The sequence below is a fragment of the Rhinolophus sinicus genome, chromosome 8 (genome assembly GCF_057876585.1).
Source record: "Rhinolophus sinicus isolate RSI-liver-muscle chromosome 8, RSI-T2T, whole genome shotgun sequence".
Taxonomy (NCBI): domain Eukaryota; kingdom Metazoa; phylum Chordata; class Mammalia; order Chiroptera; family Rhinolophidae; genus Rhinolophus; species Rhinolophus sinicus.
In genome coordinates, this window is record NC_142508.1 from 64,196,041 (window position 1) to 64,202,016 (window position 5,976).

Below are 5,976 nucleotides of genomic sequence, written 5' to 3' on the forward strand. Positions count from 1 at the left end.
ATATAAATACCATAATGATTTGATATCTACTATTATCCATTTAAAAATAAAAAGGTATGGACAAGCCCTTCTTGAACACTTACACATTTTAAGTCATTCTTTTTCTCCTTGAAATCCGTATCTCCTACCAAATACCACTCTAACATAATATATTTTTACGTTTGAAATATTTTATGTGGTGAAATATATTCTTCATCACCCTATTATTTTGCAACAATATATGACTTTTAAAATCTTAAAATACATACTATGACCATAAGGCTGTAAACATCAACAATTTTCTTTGGGCTTAAGTTAGCATTATAATTGTTAGTTATATACCATGTTTCCCCAAAAATAAGACCTAGCCGCACCATCAGCTCTAATGCATCTTTTGGAGCAAAAATTAATATAAGATCCGGTCTTACTTTAATATAAAACCGGGTATAATATAATATAATACCGGGTCTTATATTAATTTTTGCTCCAAAAGATGCATTAGAGTTGATGGTCCAGCTAGGTCTTATTTTCGGGGAAACACGGTACGAATAATATCAATCAAAGTAGCTTAAAATTATTTCCTTTGAAATTCGCCACTTACTGAAATGAATGAAGGAGTAGTTAATGGGATATTAGTCTTTTGGATTATGCCTTTATTTGCATCCAACTCAGTGTCTCCCGTCATAATACACACCACAGTAAGACTCAGATGGTCTGCCTTATCTTTTGCAAAGTGGGAGACAGATAACTGCGCTAGGGAAACTGGCAGGATCTCTGACATTGGCATGTTCCCGGGCAGATTCATTTTGAGAAAGATAACACATGAAGCTTGATTCCCCCTTAAAAAGGCTTCATGTCCAGGGATATGTGTAATTTCAGTTTGAAGACGTCCAGTTTAGAGTGCTGTGGATATGGAATTCCAACCCAGATATGTCTGACTCCTAGCCTAGATTCTTTTAACTGTCCCATACAATCCTAATGTATTCCTTATCACTTTGGCTTGGAAAGACTATCTTAGGAGTATTTATTTGAAAGCCGGGAGAAGGGCAATAGAAGTAATACACAACCATAGCTCAAAATCAAAATACAGTGTCATTATTTTTACATGTTGGTCCTCCATCTAGACCTTAAACTCCTTGAAGGCAATATTAGTGTTTTATCTATAATATATTTGTGCTTCTAGAACCTACAGAGCTTTGACTCATCAAGTAGCACCTCAACAAAGGTAGAGCAAAATGCTCATGAAGGACAAGACCATTTTTGAGTCTCTGACCAGCATAGGTAAGAACCAGCTTTGGAGAAGTAAAGCCAAAGCTTTGGAGTTTAAGTCTCCCATTATTTCCCACAGTCCCTTCCTCCACTCTTCGCTACAGACTACTGACGTTTTCTCAAGCTAGCATCCAACACTTGGTGCACTTCGCTTCAAGACAATGCCCTCGCTTAACCTTCCCATCAGATTGTCTCCTGCTCCCACCTCAAAGCCCTCCTCTATAGAATTTCTGTAACTGTCGCTGCTGATCACAGAGAATTTTCACTTGGGGGATTTGAGAGGTACCAGCTAAGGTGTGTGTGAGACACAAATGTTCCTGTGCTGAATCAAAAACCTGGGGAACCTCCAGTCCTTCTTCCTCCCAAAGGTGCCAGAACAGTGTTTCCTCGACTTCCAGCACTCACATGTCACCTTCACGATTTTTGGTATATTTACAGGCCACCTATGCTTACATCACACTTTTCTTTATGTAACTCTTTTTTAACCTAAGTACTTACTTAAGCTTTGTCCTGAGCAATAACATCCAAGTAATAACAGGCTTGATTGATATATACATATTTCAAATGCATGTCTTTAAAAGTTGGTTGTTATTAATATTTTTAAAATGTTAGTTGGTGCACCATGTAAGTTAATTCATGTAACATATGACAGGAAATGCTCCGTCCTAGACAGGAAGTTGTTAGACTCTGGTGATCTCTAGTCTCTTCTATGAGTCAGATATCATGCTAAAGCTTCAAAAAGGATAACATTTATTGGAGACTTTTCCCACTACTTATTACAGAAAATTAGAAAAACATAGAAAAGTCTAAGGAAGAAAAATTTTAAATCTCTTGTCATTCTATCTAGGTTAATATCAAACACATCTGGATCTAAACTCTGATTCAGACATGTATTTATCGTGACGTCTTGGGCAAGTCACTTAACCTCCTGGACCCTCAGGTTATTCATCTGTGAAATTGGGACAATAAAACCTCTTTTGTAGGATTTTAGTGAAGATTAAATGAAATAACAAAGGTACTGCTGTGAGCAGCCAACCGATGACTGGCGACGGACTGCAGGGTGGGGGGGGTGGGGGGGTGGGGGGGTGAGAAGCCCAGCCCACAAGGCTCATAATACCAGCAGGGCCAGGGAGCTGTGTCCTACACAACTAGACTGAGAAACAACGGCTTGAACCGGAGTTGGGGGAGGTGAAAAAAGGGGAAAAACAAAAACAAATGTAAAGCACCCTAGCATAGTGATAAAAAGTAAGTGTTCAAAATATTTTTATGATTATTATTTCCATAAATTTGTGGTCACATTATATGTTTCTGTCCTTTTTCTTACCTAATTATATCTTGAGCATTAAATAATCTTTGGATATGTAATTATGTACTTGTTTGTTTATTTTTATGAGGGCATAATTTTTATCACAAAATACAATTCCTTACTGTGAATACACCATGGCTTATTTAATAATTTCATTGTCAGATCTTTTCCATTCTAACTTTTTGTATTTTATAAGTAACGCTGTGATAAAAATCCTTGTACTTAAATCTTGATGCTCATTTATGATTATTTCCATAGGACAAATATCTTAAAAATGGAATTTTTATGTCTTGCTATTTCTTTTGTTTTGTTTCTGAGTTGCTCTCTGGAAATGTTATACAGATTTATACTCTCACTAGCACAGGCTGAAAGTGCCTGTTTCACAGCACTCTCCCTGATACTGGGTATTATTATTTTTTGAAAACTTGCCAATTCAATTGACATGTGTCAGGCTTTGTTTACAGGTCTTATTTCATTTCATCATAATTTGTCCATTTCATAGTCTTTCCCATTTAGCAGATGGGGAAAACTCCTAAAGGTTAAGTTCTTACCTAAGCCGGGAAGTTGTTAGGCCAGGATAAGCCTTTTGATCTTCAACAAGCGGACCATGGTTTTTCCCCTATACCACACTGCCTCCTGCTGGTGCCCAGGGATAGGGCATGAAACATTGAAATTCCTCAAAACAGATTCCTTAGGTTAAGAGCTGGGTATTTGTGGTAAGGAAGAGCGATGTTGGGACAACCATGTATGATGGTGGATCTTTGAAAAAATGGGGAGAAAACTCATCAGGCTTTACACTTAATATTTATATACTTCATGTAAGTTATACCTTTAAAAAAGTAGAAGTTTAATGGAGAAGAAAATAAAAGACTTTTAGGGCAGGCACTGGATGAGCTAATAAAAGTAGCTTACACTTACTGAGTCCTTACAATGAGCCAAGCCCTGTACTAAGGGCATTGGAAATAGTAATTCATTTCATTTTCATATAATCCCCATGGGGTACCGCTATTATTTGTGCTTGACGGTTGAGGAAACAGAGGCACAGAGATGGTTAAGTAACTTGCTCAAGGTTATACAACTAGCAAGTGGAAGAGTCCGGATTTGAGGCAGGTAATGGCTCCTTGTTAAGGCAGGCAAGCTGGGATTGCAAAGCAGCCACAATCACCAAAAACCTGTCTGACTGAGAGGCCTCTACGTCTACTCTGGAATGTCCACCACATGGAGATTTTGTCAGACCAGGATATTGTACAGAATAAGGTCCATGTCTAATTAATTCAAGTGTCCAGCATGTGATTTCACAGTTTCAGTGGTGCTGCCATTTGCCCTCCTGTGTTGTCCTTTAGTGGCCCTGATGTAGTTCTTTGCTGGTTCTAGTCCGGTGAGGCTGGTAGGACAACCTTTGAAGATAGACCAGTTACCGGGCCTCTCAGGGAGGGGGCATGCCTACCCACCAGAACTGAGATTTCTCTATTTGGCCCAGGTACTGGGCAGTGAATTCCAAGCGCATCAGAGATACCTGTAGACGACTCACATCCTCTGTCCCCACTTCCTTCCTATACTCCCTCCACGCCCAACCAACCTGCTGGCAATGCCCCTTACTCCCTCTCTCCCCTGCCTGTGGAAGATATGGACAACAATGCACCCAGTGAAGGAGTAGGCAATGGACTCTCCAAGGTCAATGTGGCAAACCCATCACAGAAATGCAAAGAAGAAAGTAAGGTTCAGGAATGTGTGCAGCAAGATGGAGGCTGGGAGTGGATTTAGAACTGGGGTTGGACAAGAAAGCACCTGGAGAAGGAGAGAAGGGACCATGATTTTTTTTTTTTAAGTCCTCTCCAGGCATACCTACAAGGATAGAAAGGGACAAAAGAACTCAAGGAAGGTATCCTGTGCAGTCATAAGAATATGTAGTCAGCTGTTCTGTATCTAGAAAATCATGATGCAAATTATATAATAAATGGGAGGCAGCCCTAAGAATGACCCTACATACAGTTTGCTGGTGGGCATGAAATTAAATTTCAGCAAATATAATTTTCTGGTGGCATGGTTTTTCAAAGTGTATCAAAAGCCTTACTCGTGTGCCTAGTCAATTCATTCCACTCTCAAGGAATGTGTCAAGCCCTGGGCTAGGTTGCCTGATGTAGGGTAGACAGAGTGCCTGCCCTCAGAGGAGCTAAATGCGGAGAATGTATTTCTGGAAGGGTGAAATATGAGGTGCTAAAAGAGTAACAGCAAGGGAAATTTAACCTAGCCCAGAAAGTCAAGAAAGAGTGAAATGTCCTGTAAATGGGGCTTGAAGGACAGCAAGGATGTCGTTAGGTGAGAATGGACTAGATGAAAGCTCCAAGCAGACTGAGTAGCAGGTGAAACGTAAGTGAGAGAAGTTGTGCGCACGTGAACCCAAAATGAGTTTGGCAAACAGGCAACCGCTTTAGGCTTTAAAAGTCATGTTAAGAAGTCTGCACCTTGTTCAAAAACAAAAGATTGACGAGTGATGAGTGAAATGTTCTGATCTGTGTTCTACTGTGTATTCTTCGACTCAATAATTCCACTTGAAGGAAATTATCCTAAGGAAATAATTATGAATTAATGCAACGATGCAGTTAAAAGGGTGTTTCTAATATGGAAATTGTCTAAATTACAAAATTTTGAAACAGCTAAACATCTAACAGTAGGGGTTTAAAAAAAACTAATTCATCCATATATTGGAGTGGCTATATAGCTGTTAAAGATACCGTAGAACAAAATATTTAATGGCACGGAAAGATGTTCATTACATGTTAAATGAGAAATGGTTATATAAAATACATATAATAGAATCCCTTTTTTGTAAACACACACACACACACACACACACACACACACACACACACACACACACACAGAATAGGTATTCAAAAGATATTGGAAGGCTGTAAACCTAAATGTCAACTTATTTTTTCATGCGGGATTATGGGTGATTTAAATGTTAACCTTTTTTCCTAATCGTTCTACAACAAAAGGTGTTATTCTTGTACTTTAATATTTTTTATGTCTTATATGTCTAGAGGTTTCAGGGGTACCGGCCATACTCTATTTCTTGATCTCGATAAGGTTAACACAGGCCTTTGCTTTAAATTATTTGTTAAAGTGTAAATTTGTTTAATAAAGTTTCCTCCATGTATGTTACATTTCACAATTTTAAAAGTGCTTAATAAGCTGCACGTATTTATTTTTCAATATCTGACAGTCCCGAGTCTCTAGTAGTGTTGAACAATTTCGGAGAAAGTTGACAATGGACTTCAAAGCCCCATTGGTTTACGTGTCTGGGCGTTGTGGACTTCAAGCCCCAGCAGGCATTGCGGTCAGCACACGGGAACTACGGAGTCCGAGAGGGAGGCAAGGGCCAACGGTCCTGTCCCTCCCAGAAGCCCGCGGGCGGT

The 5,976-nt window shown here is 39.2% G+C and overlaps 1 protein-coding gene across 1 annotated transcript in view; it reads right to left on the bottom strand.

The window, feature by feature from the left end:
• Positions 1-5,976, bottom strand: part of NIP7 (nucleolar pre-rRNA processing protein NIP7) — a 60,551-nt gene that overhangs the window by 22,245 nt on the left and 32,330 nt on the right. The window lies entirely within an intron of this gene.